The sequence below is a fragment of the Schistocerca nitens genome, chromosome 9 (genome assembly GCF_023898315.1).
Source record: "Schistocerca nitens isolate TAMUIC-IGC-003100 chromosome 9, iqSchNite1.1, whole genome shotgun sequence".
Classification (NCBI taxonomy): Eukaryota; Metazoa; Arthropoda; class Insecta; order Orthoptera; family Acrididae; genus Schistocerca; species Schistocerca nitens.
In genome coordinates, this window is record NC_064622.1 from 444,204,588 (window position 1) to 444,212,551 (window position 7,964).

A 7,964-nucleotide genomic window follows, 5' to 3' on the forward strand; every position below is an offset into this window, starting at 1 on the left:
TAAAATAACATAGCAGATGGCCTATGCTGGGTGATCGAAAAAATAAAAAAGGATAAGCCAGCCACTCTGCGACACAATAAAATCTCAAGCGTAAAAGACAAGCCTAGAGGAACACAGATAGCAAAAAGAGGAACGCCAAGGCGAATAAACAGCAAAGAAAGAATGAGAAAAAGTTAAAATGAAGTGAGGGTGGAGGCCTGGGAAAGAAGGCCAGACGGCCACCGTTAGATCACCAGTTAGAAACTGCAAAGGCATCACTGATATTCCTGCGACAGCTGTACAGAAATGAAAACGTTCTTGCCTTTCTAACACAGACACATGAGCAGTCATCAGCCAGCACATTCCATTACCTTCATGCATCTTACAACAAACATAATTCCAGCTCACCCCATATTGTTTTTCCGTAGTGGTCCTGATAGCTGAACTTCCAGAGTGAACGTAGCCTCAAAAATCTTGCACCCGAGGTAACATCATAAAAGGCACAACTTACTGCTGCAGATAAACACATTTTAACCTTTCATTGTCCAGCACAGGTAACTGAACATCACCGCTGCTCGTTACAGGGCGTCAGCCGGCGAGTAGCTACAGTAATGTCTGGCCACAACTGCCCCCTACCCTGCCTCCCACCCAACACTGCGCGCCAAGGCAAGAGAATGCACCACAGTAACAGTATATGCTAGGTAGAGCTTTTATACTGATACAAAATCTTCCTTTATAAGTTCTAAGCTTTTCAATATTTGATTATGGCAGATGCCGAAACGTCAAAAAAAAATGGTTCAAATGGCTCTGAGCACTATGGGACTTAACATCTATGGTCATCAGTCCCCTAGAACTTAGAACTACTTAAACCTAACTAACCTAAGGACAGCACACAACACCCAGCCATCACGAGGCAGAGAAAATCCCTGACCCCGCCGGGAATCGAACCCGGGAACCCGGGCGTGGGAAGCGAGAACGCCGAAACGTCGTAATAAAGAAATTTTAGTAAGCGATATAGACTATTTTATTCGCAAAATATTCACAATGACCGCGGACTCATACAGAAAGTTCATTTCCTTTACCAATAACGTAATAGGCGTTCTACGGGGTTCGGAAAAAATTGTGGAAACACCGCGAGAAATGCATGTTCGAACATACGAAGTGCGACAATGAAGTAATAAGACTGATTTGCTTACCAAAATGTGGCAACCCCGCAGGCTTGCGTAGGCACAATATCTTTGACCTTGGTCTGTAAGCTGCTTCTAGGTGTAGCGGCACATCGATGCAACAGCTCAGTCGTGAGTTGTGCTGTAATAAGTTAACACGTGTTTGTGTCTCTCGTCACGGAAATGGAACCGCATAATATTGCGCAACTGTATGCCATTTCTTTTTGCGTTAAATTGGGTAACAACGCGACGACAACTTACGGTAAGCTTCAGAAGGCTTTTGGAGAGGAGGTTATGTCAAGAACTCAAGTTTTTTGTTGGAATAAAATGTTTAGTGAAGGCAGAACGGATGTTGAAGATGAAGACCACAGTAACGACCATCAACCTCACAGATGGATGTCAACTTGGCCAGGGTGCATGATCTTGGTATGAGATAATGCGTCATCCCGTACTGCTCTGTTAGTATAGCAATTTTTAACCTCAAAACAAATTTCAGTACTACCACAGCCACCTTACTCACAAGATATCGCTCCATGGGACCTTTTTCTATTTCCAAGAGTCAAGGGACACCATTTCAAACAACACAAGATGTCCAAAAAGCTGTGACGAGGGTCTTGGGCGATATTACAGAAGATGAGTTCCAGAAATCCATCAATGGTAGAAGCGCTGGAAAAAGTGTGTGCAATCAGAAGGGAACCACTTTGATGGAGATAACACTAAACTTGACAAAAACGGTAAGCAACATTTTTTCAATGTTAGTCTCATTACTTTATTGTCGCATCTCGTAAATGCAGATTCGAAGCGTTCTGCCATGGGGTGGTAGGTCCGCAGCTGTTCTGTACTGAGGAAACTGGATAAATGTTTGTTTCGTCCTTCTCAGTTGAGACGGATGAAACAAAAATTTAACCAATTTCCTCATAAATACAGACACTAGAAAACCCTGCATTGCACTGTTGTATTTGACCACGAGCGGCATCTGTGCATGTCCTCAGTACACTGCCAGTGTTAGTCGTGGTCAGACCAGCATTCTGTGTATATGGGAGTTCATTGTCAGAAGTAAGTGAATTCGACAGTGGGCAAAAAAAAAAAAAGGCACTCCGTCTTCAGGCCACGAGTGGCCTACCAGGACCATCCGACAGCCGTGTCATCCTCAGTGGAGGATGCGGATTGGAGGGGTGTGGGGTCAGCACACCGCTCTCCCGGTCGTTATGATGGCATTCTTGACCGAAGCGACTGCTATTCGGTCGAGTAGCATCACGAGGCTTAGTGCACCCCGAAAAATGGCAACAGCGCATGGCGGCCCAGATGGGCACCCATCCAAGTGCCGACCACGCCCGACAGCGCTTAACTTCGGTGATCTCACGGGAACCGGTGTATCCACTGTGACAAGGCCATTGCCCGCAGTGGGCAAATTGTTGGTGCTCAAATGGTGGGTGCTTCCGTGACCAAGGTTACCCGAAGTGTTTGCTGTTATAAGCAGCACTGTATCATAGATTTATATCGCATACAGGAAAAGCGGAGAAACATTAGCCACCAAGTCACAACACGGGTGGGAGTGTTGTCTTGAATGATGGTGACGGACGGCCATTGAAGAGTAATTCGGCGAAAAATAAGAGCACGACAGCTGAAAAAGTTACTTCAGAGCTGAATGTCACACTCGCGAAACCTGTCATCATCAAAACAACACGAGGGGAGCTCTGTAACAGGGAACTGCTGGGCTAGCTATAATTCCAAAACCGCTCATCAGTGATGTAAATGCCCGTAACAGGAAAACGTGGACTGCGGGGCGATGGAAGATAGTCATATTCTCGGATATATCTGGTCGCACACTGTTCCCAACATTTGGCAGAGTTTACGTCCCACAACTGAACATGATGAGGATTCGATGATAATTTGGGCAGCCTTATCGTGGTATTCCATGGGCTTTATGGTTACTATAAAATTTGGCGTTACTGCCACGGTTTATGTGACCTTTTTGGTTGATTAGATGCGCCCCATGCTACACGAGTGTTCCTCAATGATGATGCCGTGTTCCGAAATGACAGGGATCCCCCTCAAACAGCTTTAATCGTCCAAAACTGGTTCCGTGAGTGCGAGAATGAATAATCGCAAGTCTCCAGCCACAATAGTCGTCACATCTTAATATTACAGAGACGTCATGGTCTACTTCGGAGAAAATGGTGCGTGATCGCTATCCACCTCTACCATCATTATCTGAACTTGCCATTATATTGCAGGAAAAATGATATAAGAGTCGTTGGAAAACGATACAGCGCCTTTATTTATCTATTCCAAGGTGACTGGAAGCTGTTGTGGATACAAAACATTTTCATACGCCTTGGATTTCACGAAAGCATAAGCGCAGTGTCATGACAGATCCTATGTCGTGTTCTGTACATAGTTCCGCGTAGTCAGCGCATACACAACTTTCCCACTAGAGAGCGCCCCGCTAAGTACAACAGCGCAGGCGCAGCGCTCGTACATCTCCGCACTACGAGATGGCGCTGCCATAGAGATGGACCAAATTCTGCTTCCGCTATTAATATGTAACGCAGCCAATGAGATTGCTGCTAACATAGAACCTTTTCTCCTTGCGGATCACACTCGCGCAGTGATACATGAACATGCGAGGTATTATAACGAGTGTACAGACCTCTGATTAGTCAGTCTGCATTTGTCTGTACCAGTCTGTACGAGTTCTACATTTGTCTGTACCAGTCTATAGCCAAGTTTCATTCTGCGCCTAATAAGATTACCATATTCCTGTACATAGCCATGAAGATAAATGTATATACACTTTTGTCAAGTATCAGAGATATGTGAGAATAAGATTAACGTACCAATACCAAAGGAACTTCAGATTGTCAGTGGTAAATAGCATCCAGAACCAAGTTAAATTTTTTTTGCTTGTTATTATTTTAATAAATGTGTGTGAAAATTAATCAAGTTCTGTTTAAAGTTGGTCACCGTCAATCTGCTACTCTAAGCGTGCAAGTGACATTCCTATCATCTGACCTAAGGGCGGAAGATAAACACGCCACGATAAGACCACGAGACATATTGCTGACACTCGCCTACTTCGTTAGAGCGACAAGCCAAATAATCTGATGGTGTGTGTACTGAAGGTCTTACAGTATGCACACCACATGTGGCATGGATGTTCGCTCGGATCATCTCTACTCTGCAAGACGCGCTAAAGATAAGGCGCACTGTTAATCGTGAGATGAGGAGACACAGTAATCGGCAGTGTTGTGTGATGGTAACAGTACGACACAGGCTGAGTGGTGCGGTTGCAGTTATACTCTGAGGGAGTGGAACATGTTGATTTACTGATTAACCATTTGAGATGAGGAAAGAGATTGAAGCATTTTGAGAAGAATATTTTACCGTGATTAATTTGATGAGTAGTACAAGAGGTTTCAATTTAAGGAAATTGATTTCACATTTTGTAGTTTATTGAGGCAGCGTTTAGTGACGCATTCTTGGTTCAGATATCCAGAGACTTGAGTACAGAGAAATATAGTTAGCCATGCATAATTTTCAATTTGAATTTGCGGATAGGAATAACTGCTGAATGTTTGTCATTTAACGAGTTGCATTTTTAGAAAAGATGTCTTTTGTTGTTAAAGACTACTTACGTTTGTCCGAAGTATAATTTTTCGTGTATCAATGTTGTTGAAGCAAAGAAAGAGATAATTTTTCAATATAGAACTTTTTATAAGTAGAAAACTATTTACATCTGATATTATAATTTATCCCAAGTCATTGTCCCTCTCCAAAGTCCACGCCAAAATATGAGTTATTTTTACTTTTTCAGATTTGTCATGAACCAAGTAATCTTTGCCCTTTTCTTCATTCCACTAGGCGCATCTCAGTTGTGGCTCAGCAAATGCTGCGCTCTTTCAAGACAAGAGGAGCGTCACAGTGTTTCGAATGTGTAACAAGTAAGCGAAAATTGAATAATAAAAAAAGGGAACACTGAGTTTTTCCTAATCCAATTTATCAGCACAAAAGTTTAATGATTCACAGTGTTGAACTCAGGCAGTATCCTTGCCATTACGAATGTTATAAACAGACAGGGAACCTGACAGGCACTTTCAAGTTATTTTCTCGCAGTCAGATTTTGCAACACCTTCTCGCAGTAGAATTTGTGTGTTCAAATTTTACGAGTTCCTATGTTGAAAATTTACGTAAGCTTACAAATAGCTTACTCTGTCAGCAAACAAAACTTTTAATGAATAACAACAATCTTATTATTTTTATTAAGATAACTTTCACCCTGTACGAGAGGTCGGGGCGCGTACCCCCTTTACACACTCACTTTCCCATCGCTCTACAAAAGATTACAAACAAAACACTGAGGCCTATCGATTTTGACTTGTAAGAGGTTAAGATACAAAACAGCATTTGTAACCTTGCAGTTTGTGATGTAAGCAAAGACAAAGAGAAACCAGCATATCTACATGGCAGTACAGTTCAAACGAAAGCCTTCAGAAAAACATGAATCTGAGTAAGATCTTCGAAGTAGTGAGGTAATGTACACAGTAAAAGCAAAATCTTGTTTTACTCTTTCCTACAGTAAGATGTTTCACTCTCATTTAATTATGAATTTCCATAAATGTCGAAAATTGACAAATACAGTTTCGTGGTAACAAAGCAAGCAGTTTGGTACAGATGATGAAACGTTTGTTCACGAAAAACTATCTAATGATGTCGGAGACAGATATGAAGACGATGTATTTCGAGCAGGGCATCTTTAACAGAGCGTTGTCTGAGAGTGAAGCCTCGACTGTAACAACGTGTAAAACAAGGAACTTGACCAGTTTGAGAGTGATAGTACACAAGGATTCCAGAAACTAACTGGAAAGATAAATACGAATAGATAAGACAAGTAAGAAGATTTGGCAGGGACACGTCTATGGAAAACCTTTACCAGAAAAAGGAGCAGGCTGACGGACGAACTGCAGGGGTAGATAAACATTAAATTATGAGAGGCAGATCATGAAGGATGTTGCGTGTAACGTCTGTATAAAGATGGTATAATTAGCGCAAGGTAGGAATATACACATAATAGTTCTAGCACTGTAGGAAGTCTTGTGACTTAAAAATAGTCGTTCTAAATGAAGTTTCTGATTTCAGAACGATGTAAATTCAATATTCACGAGAGCAATCAAACGCAGTTAATGACTCCTGACATAAATGATCAGCATAAAGTAAGTAAACTTCCACGTTCTGGCCATAGCCGGGCCACTCGGACCCGACCGACCGCCGTGTCACCCTCTGTCAATGGCGACATCGGATACGGTATGGTGGAGCACGTGGTCATCACAGCACTTTCTCGGCCATTGCCGGGTCTCTTGACCTTGAAACCACCATTAACTGGTCGAGTAGATTCCAACCGAAGCTGAGCGCACTCCATACCATTCCTCCCACCAAGAAAAAAAAATCCCTGTTATTACCGGGAATCGAACTCGGCTCCTGTGCATGACGATCGGCCGTGCTGAGCTCGCAGCTACGGAAGCTAGCAAATAATCGCCCTAGTATTCCCGAAATGTACTGATGGTGCGTCTTCTCCACATTGTAAATATTATCACTTTTTTCTCCATATGTTGTCGAAACTGTGAACTTGTGCAAACTTAAGAGAAGGTCGTTTCCTCCTCATTTTATATGAGACTGAGCACGCGGAAGGGAAAGCTTGATATAGATACGACTTCGGAATACTGATATAGGGCACAGGTAGAAGGTGCAGCTCGGGCGTACTAGTCGTATAATGCTGATAGTAGTGACGCCAAGAAATGGCTATATGCAAACGAAGAGAAACTCACTCTACGTCTCTTCTGCGGCAACTGCAGACATACCGTGAGAAGAGGAGTGGCGAAACGTCCATACATCTCCGCTGGGTTTCATATGCATGTCTACTACGCAACAAAGCCGGAACGCACGAAGCAAGTACGTGGAAGTTATCTAAATACTTTTTCACTCCGGTTGCGCAACACTTTGAAATTTACAACCATAACGTACAAAGTTGTTTATAAACTGAAGCCTGAGCAAGGCTCATTATGTCCTCGCATATGCAGAGTTTTATTTTATTTATGCAACTAACTGTAAATTTTCCGTTTCACTTCCATTTAAACATTCCTTTAGATTGTACAAAAGGACGAGCACGTATGGCTATTTTATGTTATACTAATCGCAGACAATACATTCCTAATAGAGGTGTGTCTATGATATGGAAGGCAGTGAAGGACAAACTTTTTACTGACTTGAAATACAATTAAATTTTATCACAATTCAATATTAATTATAGCATAACCTAGCAGAAAATTTTTACAAGTTTCTGTGGAGTAGCCAGAACTGCGCAACAGAACGTTGTTGAACTCAGTCTTACACTCAACCCGACTACAAATAAGATAGTTATTATGCTCTTATTTATTCTTCAACTCGGGTGCACTAAAAAACACTATCTCTGTCCACACACTAGGCGTAGAACACTCGCGGCGTAGCCGCGCGATCTAAGGCGCCTTGTCACGGTCCGCGCGGCTACCCCGTCGGAGGTTCGAGTCCTCCCTCGGGCATGGTTATGTGTGTTGTACTTAGCGTAAATTAGTTTAAGTTAGATTAAGTGGCGTGTAAGCTTAGGGACCGACGACCTCAGCACTTTGGTCCCATAAGATCTTACCACAAATTTCCAAATTTTCCATTAGCGGTGTAAGGCTGAAATACAGAGCAAAAAACTTTCAGAAATATTTTTGGGGGTGTTCTCATAAAAGGATTCCATAACTCATTACAAAATAGATGTGAAATATTATCTACATATGT

At 42.4% G+C, this 7,964-nt stretch overlaps 1 pseudogene; it reads right to left on the reverse strand.

Moving 5' to 3' along the window:
* Nucleotides 1-2,426: 2,426 nt before the first annotated feature.
* On the reverse strand, nucleotides 2,427-2,544 carry LOC126204573 (5S ribosomal RNA; annotated as a pseudogene).
* Nucleotides 2,545-7,964: the final 5,420 nt, after the last annotated feature.